Source organism: Ursus arctos, unplaced genomic scaffold (assembly GCF_023065955.2).
Source record: "Ursus arctos isolate Adak ecotype North America unplaced genomic scaffold, UrsArc2.0 scaffold_7, whole genome shotgun sequence".
Taxonomy (NCBI): domain Eukaryota; kingdom Metazoa; phylum Chordata; class Mammalia; order Carnivora; family Ursidae; genus Ursus; species Ursus arctos.
This window is the reverse complement of record NW_026623089.1, coordinates 62852660-62872708: the sequence shown is the minus strand read 5'-3', so window position 1 is coordinate 62872708 and position 20049 is coordinate 62852660. Positions and strand designations below refer to the sequence as shown.

Genomic DNA, 20049 nt, shown 5'->3' with positions numbered 1-20049 from the left:
TGAGATCATGACCTGAGCCGAAGGCAGACACTTAACTGACTGAGCCACCCAGGCACCCAAAGCTTTTACTTTTTAATATAAGTGAAAAAGCAGACAGTTATATCACTGGGATTCTACATGTGGAAAAATAGAAATATATCAGATGCAGCTCTTTATTCCTCAGTAGGGCCGTGGTTGAGCTGTCATCGTGCTAGTCCCTCTGAACCATGCAGATCCATCCTTATCACTGTGGGGACAGCCACTCTCACCACCGCCATGACTGAGCAGATGACACTTTGTGGTACCCTCAAGGACCACAATGGCTGGTTGACGCAGATTCCCATCACTCCCCAGTTCCTGGACATGATACTGTCTGCCTCTTGAGATAAGACCATCATCACATAGAAGCTGACCAGGGAGGAGACTAACTAGGGCATCCACTGCATGCTTCTCAGGGTCATCTCCTCAGTGGCCAGTTTGCCCTCACAGGCTCCTGTGAGGGAGCCCTTCGGCTTTGGGATCTCACAACGGGTACCACCACACGCAGATTTGAAGGCCATACCAAGGATGTGCTGAGTGGGGTGTTCTCCTCTGACAACCCTGCAAATTGTCTCTGGCCCCATAGATAAAACCATCAAGCAGTAGAATACTCTGGGTGTATGCAAATATACTGTCCAGGATGAGAGCCATTCGGAGTGGGTGTCTTGTGTCTGCTTCTCATCCAATAGCAGCAATCCCATCATCGTCCCCTGTGGCTGGGACAAGCTGGTCAGTGTATGGAATGAGGCAGACTACAAGCTGAAGACCAATCACGTTGTTCACACAGGGTACTCGAGCACTGCGACTGTGTCTCCAGATGGATCCCTCTGTGCTTCCGGAGGGAAGGAGGGCCAGGCCATGCTGCGGGACCTCCACAAAGGCAAGCATCTTTGTACTCTAGGTGGTGGGGTCATCATCAGTGCCCTGGGCTTCAGTCCTAACCGATCGGGCTCTATGCTGCCATGGGCCCCAGCATCAAGATCTGGGACTTAGAAGGCAAGATCGTTGTAGACAAACTGAAGCAGGAAGTTATCAGTACCAGCAGCAAGGCGAAGCAACCCCAGTGTACCTCTCTGGCCCCGTCTGCTGATGGCCAGATTGTTTGCCGGCTACCGGGAGCTCACGTAGCAGGTGACCATCAGCAACCATTAGAAATCTATGGCGGAGCTTTAGAAATCAAAAGAAAAAACAAATGGTTTTCTGACTTTTAAAATAAAAAAAAATACATTAGGTGCAAACTGGAAGGAAATATTTTATTTTATTTTATTTTATTTTATTTTATTTAAAGATTTTATTTATTTGACAGAGAGATAGCAAGAGGGCAGTGGGAGAGGGAGAAGCAGGCTTCCCGCTGAGCAGGGAGCCCGATGCGGGGCTTGATCCCAGAACACTGGGATCATGACCTGAGCCGAAGGCAGACACTTAACGGCTGAGCCACCCTGGTGACCGGGAAATACTTATTTTAGAAAGGTAGAATTACATCGGGCATCCCTGCTCAGCGGGGAGTCTGCTTCTCCCTCTGCTGCTCCCCCCAGCTTGTGCTCTCTCGCTCTCTCTGTCAAATAAATAAATAAATAAAATCTTAGGAAAAAAAAAAAGAAAGAAAGGAAAGGTAGAATTAAGGGCATCTGGATGGCTCAGTTGTTTAAGTGTCTGCCTTCAGCTCAGGTCATGATCTCAGGGTCCTGGGATTGAGCCCCCTCCGTGTGCAGCTTCCTGCTCAGCAGGGAGTTTGTGTCTCCCTCTCCCTCTGTCCCTCCTCTTTCCCCCCTGCTTGTACTTCCTTGCATGCTCTCTCAAATGAATAAATTAAAAAAAAATTTTTGTTAAAGAAAGGTAGAATTAAATATGGTCTCTCTCTGTCTTTCCCTTTTTTTTCTCCCCCCCCCCTTGTCATAAAATGTTAAAAAATCTAAGAAGATCCTAGAAGGTCATGTAATTTTTGGGAAATGACTACACAAACTACATTGAAATAAAGTTGGCAAAAACCTTAGCTCAAACCTGAAATGAAATAAACAAATGCCCATTGGTTACCCATAGTAACCGAGTGTTCAACTTCACTTATTCTACCAACGCAAATATTTGCAGACCAGCTCTGGGGACCCTCACGGCGTATCTCCACTGTTTTCAAAAGCTGTTGAGAAGTATTTGGAATTCCATTTAGTACTGTTCAGGGTGCCTCCAACAACACAGCAGGAAAATGAGGGCCTGGATCACATAATTAGGAAAGGAAGTTGCACCTAGAAGTGTGGCATTCCCCCTTTGTAGGCCAGCTCCAGGGGGAGAAGCTGACCTGGGCAACTGGCCAGTCTCACTTTCGGAGCTGCCTTTGGAAGACGAGCCCCTGAGGAGAGAGGTCACTACTCTAGGGAACCAGGTGAATGCCTGCGGAGTGGTCAGGGAGAGACAAGCCAGAAAGTAAACCAGTGGGTCTGAGAATGAAGCTCTTCTGGGGCTTTTGTTTATAAGGGACAAAAAACACCGTTGAGAGTTTATTAAGCACTTTAAGACCGTATTGACTTGTGTAACTAGGAAGTCCATAATTTCTAGGAGTTCAAACGACTTCAGCAGAATTTTTTTCCCACCTTCTCTTTCTTTTTCTCTGTGTCTGTTTCCTTATACATTTTTCAGATCGGCTTCTCTTTGTCTGCTGGCCTCTCTTACTTTGGTTGGCATTCCTCCAGGGCGTAGGCTTTGCTGTGGGCCATCTCAGTCTACGTCATCCATCTTAGAGACCCCCCCCAAATAAGAACTCCAGGGGGTTCCTTTCCTGTTGTATTACATGTAAAAATGGTGGTTGGGTTTCCTACATGTGGTGGCTGTGAATTAGACTTATAAGGACCTTCGCTTGCTCAGGGGCTGTGCCTACGGTGCCGACTACCTAATGCGGTTGACGAAATCAGGGCAATCTTCCTGTCTGCTTAAAAATACTGACATTAAAAAAAACCCTGACATTAAGAATCTCTCATATCATTAGTGAAAAATTACTGAAAGTAATGGAGGATTGCAAAAACTCCCATTAGAAGTAGTTGCCTTCTTAAAAAGCCCTGCTTCCTAATCATGACTCTCTATAATATAGAATTTTAGGCAGCAAAACAGAGTTAAGTGAATAAACTTGAGATATGGTTGGGAAAGCAAGCTATTCTTGCCTCGATTTTTCCATTTTATTTTGAATCCCCTGATTGCATAAAATCTTCATTTTTTCCCCATTCCTGGACCTAGCGGCCCATGATAACAGCAGCTTCTTGGGTTGGGGCTGGGGCAGGGGCAGGACAGTAATGTGTGTCTGGGTCATTTGTAAGTTGAGTGTTTATAAGGTGGGAACTGTCTGTACTGCATTAGTCATTCCGATCTCAGCTTTTAAGTAGGTCAGTTGTCTCTTCTCTAAAGAGGAAGTACTTGTTCTCTTAACATTCTGGCAACATTCTGTTTGCTTATTTTCTTCTGTCCGAGTCATACTGATGGCGAGGTCTGTCTTTTGATCCTTAGGCAGTGTATGCAGCAGAAGGAAACCTTGAGGACGGAAAGGAGGAACAGGTGGGAGGGACAAGAGCAGAAAAGAGCCAGATGAAAGCAGCCAAGGTCTGTTAAGAATGTTAATAGTTCTGAAGTGTTTCAATATTGCAGAGGACAGTCGTGACAATGAGCATTACTCACCCCTCGACCAGGTTCTGTAGGAAAGAACAATGAATGATAGTCCTCTATTCTGAAAGTTCTTCTCAGCAGACTGTTAGAGGGGCCTTGACATCCTCATTAGTAAGTATTCCTTGGGGTTCAGACATGGAGGATTTCTTTCTGACAAGGCAGAAGTCCAAGTGTAGAGGTCACATCTTACTCATTTTTGGACCTTCTGCACCAGCTCCAGGGCCCAATAGATATTGAGTCAATGACATGGCCAACATTATCCGCTAAAAATAGTTCATATTCAGTGTTTTTAGCCAAATAATTCTACTCATTCATTTAATCATTCAGCACACATTCTTTAATGATGAAGATTATAAAAATAACTTATTGTGCATGTAGCATAAGTTAGGCAATGAGCTAAATGTTTTATGTCCATTATCTCAATCCTCCCAACTCTATGAGATACTTGCTATTAGTATTACCATTTTATAGATAAAGAAGCCTAAACTTAAAGAGGTTAAATTAATTTCTCCATGCAAACGGCTGATAAATGGCAAAGGCAGTACTTGTGTCGAAGACACTCTGTTGCTTGAAGTCTGTGCTTCAAACCCCAGTGCTATTGAGATTTAGGAGATAATCCTCCATGGGCGTCTTGCATTTTTTTCATGTATTGAAGAAACTGGGATGTTTGTTCTGTAAAATTTTCCAGAGCCTGGATTTTTCTGATGGCATCCTTAAAGTATCATTTAATATTTTCACCTTTCCTCTGTATTTTTTGTCAACTGGTAGTCAGATATAGAAGCTTGATCACATTTCAGCTCAGCTGTTTTGGGCAAACCTACTACTAAGTGTCATTGGGGTCTTTCATGCGCCAGGAGATCTGCGATGTGATGTCTCTTTTTTCTATAATATTAGCATCCATTCATATTGAATATCTGGTTCAACTAGTTTTTTGAGGTTGCAGAATAGCGATTTTCTATTATATCAATTATCTATGTATGTAGCGTGTGTGTGCACGTAAGAACCTCATCACTTAGTAGCTACAATACTCCTGTAAAGAGAAACTTTCCCTTATCCCTTACTTGGTTACTTAGCAGTGTACTTTGGTTAGGGATGGCAGGAAGAGTGCTTGACTCTTTCCCTTTACCTATGCAGTTTCAAAATAATGAGCTAATTCCCAAGCATCTTCCCTGGTTATCAATTAATTGTTTTTATTATGATTATGAACTCAAAGACTTAAATATATTTGATGGTTTTTTATATATTGCGGTTCTTCTTGTTGATGATAAAATCATCTCACATTTTATACGTATGAGCCTCTGCAAGTTGGCCCCTGAGTCATTTGGCACAACCCAAAGTTAAAGAAGTTAGTAACTTCTGCCGTATCTTGTATGATAAGATGTCCCCGCTTATCTTTTAAAATTTCCTGCCCAAACTTGGAACTGTCATTTCTCCAAATAAGCTTGGTTCTCCTAAGTGGAAAATGGTATCTGGAGACTCCCAGTTTTTATATTGGCAACTAATTAAAGAAAAAAATACCATGTCTCTGGCCTGGATTCAGCCTGTGGCTGGTCTGTTGTTGACCCCTGGCCAGACTTAAGTAACAGTAGTGGGAATTAAGAGAAAAAGATGGATCATAAAGATATTTTTTCAAGTTTTTTTTTTATTGTGGTAAAATACACATGACAAAATTTACCACCTTAACCATTTTAATTGTACTGTTCAGTGGCCTTAAATACATTCATAATGTTGTGCTACCGTCCGCACCATCCATCTCTATGACAAGAGGAAAATCTTGTAAAACTGAAACTCTATACCCATTAAACAATAACCCCCCTTTTCCCTGACAACCACCATTCTTAGTTCTGTCTCTGTGATTTTGACTAATCTAGATACCTCATATAAGTAGAATCAGTCAGTATTTGTCTTTTTCCTCCTTTTTTAAAAAAGATTTTATTTATTTGTCAGAGAGAGAGAGAGAGAGAGCACAAGCAGGGGGAGTGGCGGGCAGAGGGAGAAGCAGGCTCCCTGCTGAGCAAGGAGCCCAATGCGGAACTCGATCCCAGGACCCCGGGATTATGACCTGAGCCGAGGGCAAGAGCCACCCAGGCGTCCCAGTATTTGTCTTTTTGTGATTGTTTTATTTTACTTAGCATAATGTCCTCAAGGTTATCCATGTTGTAGATATATCAGAAAGTTCCTCATTTTTAAAGCTGAATAACATTCCATTGTTTGGATTATATCACATTTTGCTTATTTGTCCTTCAAGTGGACACTTGGCTTGCTTCCACATTTTAGCTGTTGTGAAGAGCACTGTTATGAACAGGAATGTACCAGTATATTTTTGAGATCCTGCTTTCAATTCTTTTTGGTATAAATCTACAAGTGGAACTGCTCGGTCATAGGGTCATTCTATTATTAATTTTTTGAGGCACCTCCATTCTGGTTTCCACAGCGTTTGTGCCATTTTTTATTCCCATCAAGAATGCAGAATGGTTTTAATTTCTCCACACTCTCACCAACGCTTGTTATTTTCTTTTTTTTTTTTTTCTTTTTTTTCTTGATAGTAGCCAAAATGTAGGAATTGGTGTGAGGTGGTATCTCATTGGAGTTTTTTTTTTTAATTTTAATTCCAGTATACTTAATATACAGTGTTACATTAGTTTCAGGTGTACAGTATAGTGATTCAACAATTCTATACATTACTCAGTGCTCATCCCAACACCTGCATTCTTTATCTCCATCACCGATCTAACCCACCCCCCCACCCCCCTCCCCTCTGGTAACGGTCAGTTTGTTCTCTACAGTTAAGAGTCTGGTTTTTGTTGTTGTTGTTGTTTAAAGATAATTTTTTTTAAAGATTTTATTTATTTTATTTAGAGAAAGAGAGAGCAAGCAGGGAGAGGGACAGAAGGAGAGGGAGAAAGAGAATTTCAATAAGACTCCGCGCTCAGCATGGAGCCCAGCATGGGGCTTGATTTCACAACCCTGAGATCATGAACTGAGCCAAAACCAAGAGTCAGATGCTTAACTGTCTGAGCCATGCAGGCACCCCAGAGTCTGTTTTTTTGGTTTGTTGTTTTTCTTTGTTCATTTGTTTCTTAAATTCCACAGACGAGTGAGATCATATGGTACTTGTCTTTCTCTGACTGACTTCTTTCACTTAGCATCGTACTCTCTAGAGCCATCCATGTTTTTGCAAATGACAAGATTTCATTCTTTTTATGGCTGAATAATATTCTGGCACACACACATACCCACCCCCCCCACACCCCACTTCTTTTTGTAAGTAAAGTCTACCCCCAACATGTGGCTTGAACTCATGACTCTGAAATCAAGAGTTGCATGCCCTACCAACTGAGCCAGCCAGGTGCCCCATATCACATCTTTATCCATTCATCTATTAGTGGACACTGGGCTCCTTCCATAATTTGGCTATTGTAAATAATTCTGCAGTAAACGTAGGGGTGCATATATCTTTTTAAATTTGTGTTTTCATGTTCTTTGGATAAGTACCCATTAGTGGAATTACTCGACCATATGGTAGTTCAATTTTTAATTTTTTGAGGGACCTCCATACTGTTTTCCACAGTGGCTTTACCAGTTTGCATTCCCACCGATAGTGTAAGAGGGTTCCTTTCTTTCCACATCCTTGTCAATGCTTGTTATTTCCTGTGTTTTTTATTTTAACCATTCTGACAGGTAGGAGGTGATATCTCATTGTGTTTTGTTTTGTATTTCCCTGATGATGAATGATGTTGAGCATCTTTTCCTGTGTCTGTTGGCCATCTGCATGTCTTTCTTGGAGAAATGTCTGCCCAACTCTTCTACTCATTTTTAATAGGATTATCATTTGGGGGGAGGGTTGAGTTAGATAAGTTCTTTATATGTTCTGATACTAACCCTTTATCAGATGTGTCCTTTGCAAATATCTTCTCCCATTGCATAGGTTGCCTTTTAGTTTTGTTGATTGTTTCCTTTGCTGTGCAGAAGCTTTCCGTATCGATGTAGTCCCAATAGTTTATTTTTGGTTTTGTTTCCCTTGCCTCAGGGAACCTATCTAGAAAAATGTTGCTACCGCTGATGTCAGAGAAATTACTGCCTATGCTCTCTTCTAGGATTTTTATGGTTTCAGGTCTCACACTTAGGAGTTTAACCCATTCCGAATTTATTTTTGTGTATGGTGTAAGAAAGTGGTCCAGTTGCATTCTTTTGCACACTGCTATCCAGTTTTCCCAATACCGTTTGATGAAGAGACTGTTTTTTCCCCCCATTGGATATTCTTTCCTGCTTTGTCAGAGATTAATTGACCATATAATTGTGGGTTTATTCCTGGATTGTCTATTCAGTTCTGTATCTGTGTGTCTATTTTTGTGCCGGTACCATACTGTTTTGATCACTACAGCTTTGTATTATAACTCGAAGTCTGTAATTGTGATGTCTCCAGCTTTGCTTTTCTTTTTCAAGATTGCTTTGGTTATTTGGTATCTTTTGTGGTTCCATACAAATGTTAGGATTGTTCTAGTTCTGTGAAAAATGCTGTTGGTATTTTGATAGGGATTGCATTCAATGTATAGAGTGCATGGGGCAGGGAGGGAGCGAACAAGGATCCTGGGCCTGCTGCCTCCCTCAACACTGGAACTTTCAGGGGCCAGAGCCGGAGGGAGCCAGGAATGGCAGGACCTTAGGGAGGTGTCACTGAGTCTTCTGTGGTGGTCACTAATTCCGTGGCAGCACAACTTGTGCACAGGCTCCTCCATCCGCCTTTCTTCCCCATGCCCTCCCCTCAGGAGCACATTCTCCAGTGTCCCGGATGCCAGGGCTATAGACATCCAGGTGGTGGCCCAGCTGCTCCTCTGGGACGTGGCTGGGCTTACCAACACACCAGCCACAGTCTTCACTGCCACCTCCAATGATCCTGGCACAAGGGCCACTTGATCTGAAATTATTCTGAGGCAAGAAGTTTTAAAAGATGGTTCCCATAGCGACCTTTTAGTAAAAGTGAAATTTGGAGAAAATACTGAGGACTTGTAGACCTGCTGCCTCTTGACTAAACAGTACATCCTGACAGGACTTTTTGTGCGTCCATATGAGCTGGCTTCATTTCGAGAGACAAACATAACAGAGGCAGTGATGGTTTCGGAGAATTTTTATATAGAAGCTCCCAATTATTTGTCCAAGTAATCTAAAGTTCTAATTTATGCCAGACAAGATTCACAGTGCATCATTTCCAAGCCTTTTTGCCTGTGCACTACTGCTATCATTGGCCACAAAGTAAAGATGGAAAAACCTTTATTGTGGTCAAGAACCCTGATTTCTTGATGTATTGTGACCAAGAGTTTCCAATTTCGAAATGCTGGCCTCACTCAGAAGTAGCATCTCCTTGGGCTTTAAAGAGTAAGGATATCTGCCAATGGAACAATATGAGATATAAATCAGTATGTAAGAACGTGACTCTACAGGTTCCAGTGAGATTGACTATATATACCCTCTGGTATGTTCTATGATTGCTCATTACCCTTCTGTGTCCTATTTTGATCCCTGTGGCCGTTTTCAAATATGGCCATTTTCCCCTATAAGTTTTATGGCGTTAAAAACTTTCTATGAACCTAAATAAGACTTATTTACTTATCTTCATTTCAGTTAGGAAAATGAATACTTTCTGCATTAGAGACAAATTATTCTCATTTTGTAAATAAAAACATTTTAATTTCAGTTAAAAATTGAGAAAATCATTATAAATTAGAATAAAATAATTTGGACGAAAAAATGTGTAGATGGTTTGGGTAGTAGAGACATTTTAACAATATTTTTTCTTCCAATCCACGGGCATGGAATGTCTTTCCGTTTCTTTGTATAGTATTCAATTTCTTTCATCAGTGTTTTATAGTTTTCAGAGTGCAGGTCTTTAACCTTTTTAGTGAGGTTTATTTCTAGATATCATATCATTTTTGTTGCAATTGTGAATGGGATTATTTTCTTAATGTCACTTTCTGCTGTTTCATTATTGGTGTATAGAAATGCAACAGATTTCTGTATGTTGATTTTGTGTCCTGTGATTTTACAGAATTTGTTTATCAGTTCTGAGAGTGTTTTGGTGGTATCTTTCAGGTTTTCTATATATAGTTTCATGTCATCTGTAAAGAGTGAAGGTTTTACTTCTTTCTTACTGATTTGAATGCCTTTTATTTTTTTGTTATCTTATAGCTGTGGCTAAGACTTCCAGTTGAATAAAATGTTGAATGAAATTGGTGAGAATGGACATCCTCGTCTTGTTCCTGACCTTGGGGGAAAGGTTCTCAGCTTTTCCCCATTGAGGATGATGATGAGTTTTTCATTAATGGCCTGTATTATGTTGAGGTATGTTCTCTCTAATCTTACTTTGTTGAGGGTTTTTATCATGAGTGGATGTTGTACTTTGTCAAATGCCTTTTTATGTCTATTGAAATAATTATATGATTCTTCTCCTTTCTTTGATTGATGTGTCACATTGATTGATTGCAAATATCGAACCACCCTTGCAACCCAGGAATAAATTCCACTTGATTGTGGTGAATGATTTTTTTAATGTGTTGTTAGATTGAGTTTGCTAGTATTTTGTTGAGGATTTTGCATCTATGTTCATCAGAGATATTAGCCTGTAGTTCTCTCTCTTTGTGGTGTCTTTGTCTGGTTTTGGTATCTGGATAATGCTGGCCTCATAGAATGAATTTGGAAGTTTTCCTTCCTTTTCTATTTTTTGGAAGAGTTTGAGAGGAATAGGTGTTAACTCTTCTTCAAATGTTTGCTGGAATTTGCCTGTGAAGCCATCTGGTCCTGGACTTTTGTTTGTTGGGAGTGTTTTGCTTACTGATTCAATTTCTTTGCTGGTAATCAGTCTATTCAAATTTTCTATTTCTTCCTGTTTCAGTTTGGTAGGTTATATGTTTCTAGAAATTTATCCATTTCTTCTAGGTTGTCCAATTTGTTGGCATATAGTTTTTCATATTTTCTTACAATTATTTGTATTTCTGTGGTGTTTGTTATTTCTTCTCTCTCATTTGTGATTTTATTTATTTGAGTTTTTCCCCTTTTTTCTTGATAAGTCTGGCTAGAGGCTTATCAATTTTACTGACCCCCCCCCCCCCCCGCAAAGAACCAGCTCCTGGTTCATTGCTCATCTGTTCTATTGTTTTTGTCTGTCTGTCTGTCTGTTTCTATATCATTAATTTCTGCTCTGATCTATATTATTTACTTCCTTCTGCTGGTTTTAGGTTTTGTTTGCTGTTTTTTTGCTAGCTCCTTTAGTTGTAAGGTTAGATTGCTTATTTGAGATTTTTCTTGCTTCTTGACGGAGGCCTGTACTGCTATGTACTTCCCTCTTAGAGCTGCGTTTGCTGCATTCCCAAGGGTTTTGAACTGTTGTGTTTTCATTTTCATTTGTTTCCATATACTTTTTGATTTCTTCTTTGATTTCTTGGTTGACCCATTCATTGTTTAGTTTTATGTTACTTTTCTTTTCTTTTCTTTCTTTCTTTTTTTTTAAAGATTTTATTTATTTGACAGAGATAGAGACAGCCAGCGAGAGAGGGAACACAAGCAGGGGGAGTGGGAGAGGAAGAAGCAGGCTCATAGCGGAGGAGCCTGATGTGGGGCTCGATCCCAGAACGCCGGGATCACGCCCTGAGCCGAAGGCAGACGCTTAACGACTGAGCCACCCAGGCGCCCCATATGTTACTTTTCTAAAAAAGATTTTATTTATTTATGTGAGAGAGGGAGACAGCATGAGAGAGCATGAAGCATGAGCAAGGGGGAATGGCAGAGGGAGAGGGAGAAGCAGACTCCCCACTGAGCGGGGAGCCTGCCATGGGACTCTATTCCAGGATCATGACCCGAGCCAAAGGCAGATGCTTAACCTACTGAGCCAACCAGGTGCCCCTAGTTGTATGTTGCTTAACCTCCATGTATTTGTGGTCTTTCCCAATTTTTTCTTGTGGTTGACTTCTAGTGTCATGGCAGCGTGGTCAGTAAAGATGCATGGTATGACTTTGATCTTTTTGAATTTACTGAGGCACGTTTTGTGGCCTGATATGTGATCTGTTCTGGAGAATGTTCCATGTGCACTTGAATAGAATGTATATTCTGCTGTTTTAGAATGGGACGTTCTGAATATATCTGTTAAATTCATCTGTTCCAATGTGTCGTTCAAAGCCATTGTTTTTTTGTTGATTTTCTGTTTCGATGATCAGTCCACTGATGTAAATGAGGTGTTAAAGCCCCCTACTATCTTTGTAATATTATCAATTAGTTCCCTTATGTTTGTAGTTAACTGTTTTATGTATTTGGGTGCTCCCATGTTGGGTGCATAAATATTTACAATTGTTATATCTTCTTGTTGGATTGTCCCTTTTATCATGTAGTGTCCTTCTTCGTCTCTTGTTTTAGTTTTTGTTCTACAGTCTATTTTGTCTGATATAAGTATTGCTACTCTGGTTTCTTTTGACATCCCCTCACTTTCGATCTGCAGGTGTGTTTAGGTCTGAAATGAGTCTCTTTTAGGCAGCTTACGCATGGGTCTTTTTTTTTTTTTTTTTAATCCATTCTGTCACCCTGTGTCTTTTGGTTGGAGTGTTCATTTACAGTCAAAGTCATTATTAATGTATTTATTGGGATTTTATTGCCTGTTTTGTAGTTGCTTTTGAAGATTTTCTCTGATCCTTTTTTGTCTTCTCTCTTTCATGGTTTGCTGGTTTTCTTAGTGCCATAATTGGATTTCTTTCTTTTTATTCTTTGCATATTAGTGTTTTTTAAAATTTGTGGTTACCATTAAAAAACATCTTCTGCGTATAGCAGTCTGTATGAAGTTGATGGTTATTTAAGTTTGAACCCGTTCTTTGCTTCTTTTGTCCCCACATTTTAGGTATATGGTGTCCTATTTTATATCCTTTAATTTGTAAATTCCTTGGCTGATTTTTACAGAAATATTTTTACTGCTTTTGTGTTTACTACTTTCAAACTATCATTTTTGTTCTTTCCTTTCCACTCAAAGAGTTCCCTTTCCTATTTCTTGCAGGGCTGGTATAGTGGTCATGAACTCCTTTAACTTTTGTTTGTCTGGGAAACTCTTGATCTCTCCTTCTTTTCTGAATGATAGCCTTGCTGGATAGAGTGTTCTTGATTACAGATTTTTCCCATTCAGCACTTTGAGTATATTATGCCCATCCTTTTGGCTCAGGAAGTTTCTTTTTATTTATTTGCTTGTTTGTCTTTATTTTTATTTTTTGCCCAGAAAGTTTTTTTTTTTTAAGATTTTATTTACTTATTTCAGAGAGAGAGAGAGGGAAAAAGAGAGAGAGCATGAGTGAGGGGAGAAGCATAGGGAGAGGAAGAAGAAGAGTCCCCACTGAGCAGGGAGCCCGACACATGGCTTGATTCCAGGACCCTGAGATCATGACCTTGTCCAAAATTTCTGCTGAAAATTCCACTGATAGCCTTATGTGGTTTTCTTTGTACATAACTGTATTCTTTTGTTTTGCTGCTTTTAATATTTTTTTCCTTATCACTATATTTTGCATCTGAATTACAGTAAGTCTTGGTGTAGATCTGTCCTTTTTGGGAGCTCTCTGTGCCTCCTGCATCTGCGTATCTATTTCCTTCCCCAGGTTAGGGGAGTTTTCAACTATTATTTCTTCAAATAAATTCTCTGCCCCTTTTCTCTCTTTTTCTGGAACTCCTACAATATGAATAGTATTATGTTTAATGGAGTCACTGAGTTCCCCATGTCCATTCTCATTTTGCATAATTCTTTTTTCTCTCTTTTATTCAGCTTGATTACTTCCCATTACTCTGTCTGCTAGGTCATTAATTCATTCCTCTGCTTCTTCCATCCTGCTCTTCATTCCATCAAGGGTGTTTTCCATTTTGTTTTATCGAGCTCTTTATCTCTGCTATGTTATTCTTTACCTCTGTGTTAATGGTCTCACTGAGGTCCTCCACTCTTTTCTCAAGTCCATTGAGTATCCTTCTGATCATTGCTTTAAATTCTCCATCAGGCATGTTACTTATATCTGTTTTGCTTAGATCTCCAGCCATGGCCTTGTCCTCTTTCATTTAGGACATATTACCCTGTCTTCTCATTTTTTCTAAGCTTCTGTGCCTGTTTCTCTATGTTAGGAAAGTCAGCTGTGTCTCCTGTTCTTGAGGGTAATGGTTTCATAAAGAAGAGGTCCTATAGTGCCCTGCTCTCCAGGGCCTGGGGCTTCTAGAGTGTCTCCAATGTGTGCTACAGACGCTCTGCTGTTTTGCCCTGGCTACTTTATCCTTCAGGCCAGTTGTCTGCAGGGGCTTTCTTTGCTTGTTTGGGCAATGTTTGGTGGCACATTTTAACTAGATGTGCTCTGGTCTGTTTGAAAACTGAGACCCATTATTGCTGCCACCAGAACTGAGGCCTCACAGAGCTCTCTAGTCAGGAGATGGTCATTGGCAAAGGTTTGGGCAGGTCTTCTGGGGGAGGGGTGAGAATCACTGGAACTGAGGCAAGTGTGACTGGGAAGGGTGGTTCCACTGGAGCATGGCGGGGGCGGGGTGAGGGTGGGGAGCAGGGCTTGGTGTAAGCAAGTTAGGTAGCTGTTCCCGCAGGTGGCTCTGTGTTTATGCTGAGGGGAGGAGGAGGGAAAAGGTGCTGGCCAGTTCCTTTGTTCCCGGAGAGGTCTCTTTGTGAACTCTGCCTCTCTGGGACATGCTCCAAGATGAGCAACTAACCTCCCCACTGTGTGCCACAGGCACTCTTCACATCACCGTGTCTGTGCTGTGTGTACACAGGCTGTTTGCCCTGTTTTCTCCAAGAGCAGCCCCAGTGTCCTCTAGGATTTCCCAGAGCCAAACACACTGACCTTTAACACTCCAGGCTTTAAATCCTGCTGGTTGCAAGAACTCAAGAAATTTAGGTCCTCTTGCTTTCCAAGCTGATTGCCATGTGGAATCATTTTCGCCATGTGCTCCCCTCTGTGCTAATTTGTCTCTTGTCCTTCTCTGCAACCATAGTGTCCTCCCCATTGCAGCAGCCAAGATCCGTTTCTCTCCCAAACTGCATCTCTGCAACTTCCTACCTTCTTTGCTGTGGCCTCTTCTCTACCTTTAGTAGTGGAGTTTGTTCTACCAGTCTTCTGGTCGATTGCTGGGGTATTTAGGATAAGTCAATAGTGATCTAGCCGTATTCATGGGATGAGGTGAGCCTAGCTTCCTCTTACTCTGCTGCCATCTTCCAACCTCTTCTCTGCCACTTTTGAAGGACAGTTTTGCTGGACATAGGATATTAGTCCCCTGCTTTCTGGGCTCCCAAGTTTATGATGAGAAATCTGCTTATAATCTTACAGAAGATTCCTTGTAGGTGAGGAGTTCCTTCTATTGCTGTTTTCAAGATTCTCTCTTTGTCTTCTTAAAGTTTAATTATAATGCATCTCAGTGTGAGTCTCTGATTTCATCCCCCTTGGAGTTCATTAAGCATCTTGAATATTTATAGTCATGTCTTTCATCAAATTTGAGAAGTTTTCAGCTGCTGCTATTTTTTCAAATATTCTCTCTGCCTTTCTTTTCTCTTCTGGCATTCCCACAATGCATTGGGTTTCCAAAAGGTCTCTTAAGCTCTGTTTGTTTTTCTTCAAACTTTTTTCCTTTCTGTTTCTCAGACTCCACTATTTTCATTACTCTATCTTCAAGTTCACTGGTGTTTTGCTTCTGTCTGCTGAAATCTGCCTTTGAATCCTTCTAATGATTTTTCATTTCAGTTATCGTACTTTCAGCTCCAGAATTTCTTTTTCTTTTCAGGTTTTCTCTTTGTTCTTCATTTTCTAGACTTTTTCCATGTCTTCCTTTAGTTGTTTGAACATCTTTATGATGGTGGTTTAAAAAATCTTTCTCTGGTAGATCAGACCTTATGGGTCTTTTTCAGGGGAAGTTTCTGTTGATTTTTATTTTTTCTTGGAATGGGCCATACTTCCTGGTTTTTTAATTCATTTTTTTAAATGCTTTGTGATTCTTTTGTTGTTGTTGTTGAAAGCTGGACGTTTGAATCTAAAAATGTGGTAACTTGGGAAACCAGATTCTCTCTCTTCCTCAGGGTTTGCTGTTTTTGTTGTGTTGATTTTGATAGGCTGTCTCTGTGCCAAGGATCAGCCTGAGGTGTAAACGTAAGGTCCTCTCAGGTCTTTTCTGAGCCTGTGACTTCTGCGGGGTGTGCACACTTTCTAATTTTCCCCATATATGCAGTTGCTTTTGAATGTCTTCATCTTTAATGTCTGCCTCCCAAAAGAGGGGAAAACATGCAGCAGGTGGAAGTGTCCCAGCCCTTTAAATTCCCTGGCAGTTACGTCAGCTAGAAGGGGAAGTGCAACAACAGGGGTATTTGCGTCTTTGCTTCTCTGTGATCAGAAGCAGCAATCAGTGATCAGAGCATAGATCCTGGTGTTTAGAGAACAGGAATGTTTGGTTTTGTTTTGTTTTTAGATTTTATTTATTTACTTGAGAGAGAGAGAGAGAGAGCGTGAGAGCATGTGCACATATGAGTGGGGGGAGGGGCAAAGGAAAGGGAGAGAAGCCCAAGCCGACTCTGTGCTGACTGCAGAGCCTGATGCGGGGCTTGATCTCAAAACCTGAGATCATGACCTAAGCTGAAACCAAGAGTCAGTTGCTTAACTGACTGAGCCACCCAGATGCCCAAGAACAGTGTTTTTTAGGCCCACCCTGACTCCTGCAAGCTGTGTGCAAGCTGTCTCCCATGGGGTGGGGGAATGGGTACTCAGGCTAACAGCTGCAGTTGAACAAAATTAACCACAATGTACAGATCAAGTTTTCCCCAGGAATTTCATGCCTTCCATAGATTCCAGAGTTCCAAATTGTTAGGCAAATTCTGCCAGTGCAATTGTTGACTAGGTGGGAAGACAGATTCCTGTTGCTTCCTACTCTATCTTCCTAGAATCTTCTGATTAAGATATTTTGCACATAGAAATGTAGGAAGGAAAGAACATCTGAAGTTTCAAGTGAGAAGATTGTAACTTTTTAAAGCTATCATAACTTGAAACCTTATGTCTACTTAATACATTACGTTATTTAATGTAATCCTTGCAAAAGTGCTGAAAGAGAGGTATCATTCCTTTTTGTAGATGAAGAAATTGGGCACAGAGGAGGGATATGTGCGTGTGTGTGTGTGTGAGAGAGAGAGAGAGAGAGAGAGAGATTCTGGGGAGGCCTTCTTGTGCTTTCCTTTCTCTTCTTGCCCATACTACTTAGAATATTGTTTTGACCACTTTACAAGGTCAAAATAACAGAGGGTCAGTCAGGGTTAAAGTTTATTTCTCTCTCACAGTGATGTGATAGTAGACAGATGGTCCCGGGTTTATAGGAAGGTTTGTTTCTTGAGGACATCCAGGAACCTGGGTTCCTTCTGTTTTGTTGTTCCCTATTCCCTGGGTTTTACCCTCATCCACATATTTGAACCTGGCTTACTAGCCCCCATGGAGGGGAAAAAAGGGAGTGAAGGCCTGATGACTCACTTTTTAAAATTTATTTTTAAGATTTTATTTATTCATTTGACAGACAGAGAGCATAAGCAGGGGAGCAGCAGAGGGAGTGGGAGAAGCAGGCTTCCTGCAGAGCAGGGAGCCTGACGTGGGGCTCAATCCCAGGACCCCGGGATCATGACCTGAGCCGAAAGCAGATGCTTCACCGGCTGAGCCACCCAGGCGCCACTAATGACTCACTTTTAAGAAGTTGCGTGCGTTACTCCTGCTTACATCCTGTTGGCCGCTACTCCGGTCAGTCATATGATCAGGGCTAGGTGGAAGGGATGCTTACATTTCTAGCTGGCAGGGGACTTATATTACAAAATATAGAAAGAGTGAATGGGTTTGGGAAGATATTTAGCAATAGCTTCTATTCTTTAAGCTCCTACCTCTCCCTTCTCAAAAACATGCCCTTGCATTCTCTCTACTTAAGGGAGAAAAGTGGAGTCTTTGTTGTACAAAAAGAGAGAGCCACATCAGACTTTGCAGGGAGGCAGAGTCAACAGTCATGGGGTGGGTCCGATGGTGCACGTCCTTGGAACAGTATGTAAGTCCTAGGAACACACCTGGAGGCAGGGGAGGCAGGTAAGCTGGAGAGGTGCTGACAGCAAAATGTGGCCGCCTCACAGAGAACTGCCAAGAACAAGTCCTTTGTCTAAGCCCTGGTTTATCTAATTCAAAGCCTAAAACCATTGTGGCAAAAACATTTTGTTTTCTCTCTAAGATTATAAACACTTCTAGTCAGTGCGAATGTCCTTATTCAGAGATGAGCACATTTTTTACAAATGACAATGTGCCTCGGAAAGCAAGTTCTCCTCCGATGTTTGCCAAGGTAAATAGTTCATTTATTAGGAATAGAGATCCAATGTATCTCATCCTTAGCTGAGTTTAAGTGAGGTAAGCTGAGATTCCTTTGTTCTTGACAGGCCATTGATATGTATTTTCATCTCCGCTTTTGTGCCATTGACATTTTGAGTGCGTGCGATCTTCAGACCCGTTTGCTCTTGCCGGTGGAGTGGAAGCAATTAAGCACATTACTCTCCTGTATTAATCTTTCACGTATGGGGAGAACGAGGAATCTAGAGAACATCTTTATTTCTTGGGAGCTTTATCTCTAGAGCTCTTATTTTCTGTCCGGAAGAATGGTCTTTGATGTCCTCTAAGTCAAAAAGAACCAAAGTACGAAGTTTTGTGCAAGATCCGAGTGCCGCTGAAGCTGGGTTAGAGGTTTGCGAACAGACCCCAGGAGGGAGTACGGACTGGTCTGGGATTGATTGTGACTTGGCTGCTTTTATTAATTGTGTGAATTTGGGTTAGCACCTTGACCTCTTTAGGGCTTATGGTCCTTGTCCAAAAACTAGGAAAAATCATCTGTCCCCCTTCGGGGCGTTTTTAGAGAACCGTGTAGCTGTTGTTGAAAGTTAAAACTTCTCATGTCTCAATGTCCTCATCCATGAAATGGGGGTAATAATAGTACCTACCAGGGAAGGGTTTTGAGAAGTGCTTGGAACCATGCCCAGGCACAGTAAGCTCTCTATAAATGTTAGCCTTTGTTGCTGTCCTACGAATACGTAAAGGCCACCTGTATGCACTGGGCTTGGTTGGGACACGGACAAGACAGCCAAGGAGCCAGTCTCCAGCCTGGTTGTTCATCGCAGGCTGGAATTCATGTGGGCTCCTGTATTTGTAGAGGGCCGCGTGGAAGCTACTTGGAGGCCAGAGCTACCCTAGCCTTTCAAGGTAGCTGCTGACGATGCATCCGAGAGAGCACAGCGCCACACCATTTTGCTGGAAAGGGAAAAAAAAATCTTATAATGAAAAAATATTTTTAGGGGCAAAATGCCACAAATGTGTAAATAGGAGTAATCCCAGAAATAGATTCTAGTGAAATCCATCCAGTGATGTTTTAGTTCTTTTTAAACAGTCTTTAATTATTATGTTTATTATTGTTTTACGTTTTACTCCTTATAGCCCTTTGTAATGTCAGCCCCGTCCTCCTCTTCACGTGCCTGATTTATTTTCCTTCATCTGTAAAGAACCCTTTCTGGGCCGAGGGGCTCCAACACGATGCAGAGACGCAGCCCTGCCTGTTAACAGGAAATAGCTGATAACACGTTTCACAGGGGACTCTTATCACCTCTACCTCAGATTGCAGTCAGTAGGCTGCCCAGACACGCAGGATTCTTCTACACTCTCCCCTCCCCCACTCAATTTTCCCTACTTTTCAGATTCAACATCTTCAAAGACATTTAGTTCAGGAAATAGGGGCAGCATCTGATTTTGGAAGACGTGCATTTTTAGCTCACAAAACTGTGTTGTCGTTTTTCTTTCAGCTTTCTTCCAGTTCTTTCCTTGATCCTGGAAGAAGGTGGAGATTTACAATCACATTTTATTGGTACTTTTCTCCATCTCACGGATGATAAATTATTGAGAAGCCATTTGGTCTATAAAAATGAAATACAAGGCCCATCCGCTTCCAGCATGCGGCCTGGACGGGCTCCAGCTGCTGGGAACTGCTAGGGCCCTGAGGTCGGAAAAACAAAGCAAATCCCTTACACAGTTTAGGCTTGGTCCTCTGTAGAGCGGATAGAGAGGGACAATGGCCTGCCGGACTGTTGGCTCTCTGGATGCTACTGAAGGCCACAGAGTCAGCTCTTTTATGACTCCCGAAGGGTCCTTTGTTCTTCTGAGTTTGGAGTTCAGAGATTTTGTACCTACATTCTAGCTGGTTCTTATTTTAGGCTCTGATCAGTGACAGTCAGTTTCCAATAATTGCCAGGGTTTTAAGTTTTTCTCAGACTTTACTACAGTCGGTCTTAACCCTTGGTTGGGTCACATACTCCTGTGAGAAGCATGTGATGAGCTTCTC

At 41.5% G+C, this 20049-nt stretch overlaps 2 pseudogenes; both read left to right on the top strand.

The window, feature by feature from the left end:
• The first annotated feature begins 255 nt into the window (after window positions 1-255).
• LOC113259283 (receptor of activated protein C kinase 1-like) lies at window positions 256-1146 on the top strand (annotated as a pseudogene).
• Window positions 1147-3479: 2333 nt separating this feature from the next.
• LOC113258909 (phosphatidylinositol-glycan biosynthesis class X protein-like) lies at window positions 3480-9221 on the top strand (annotated as a pseudogene).
• Window positions 9222-20049: the final 10828 nt, after the last annotated feature.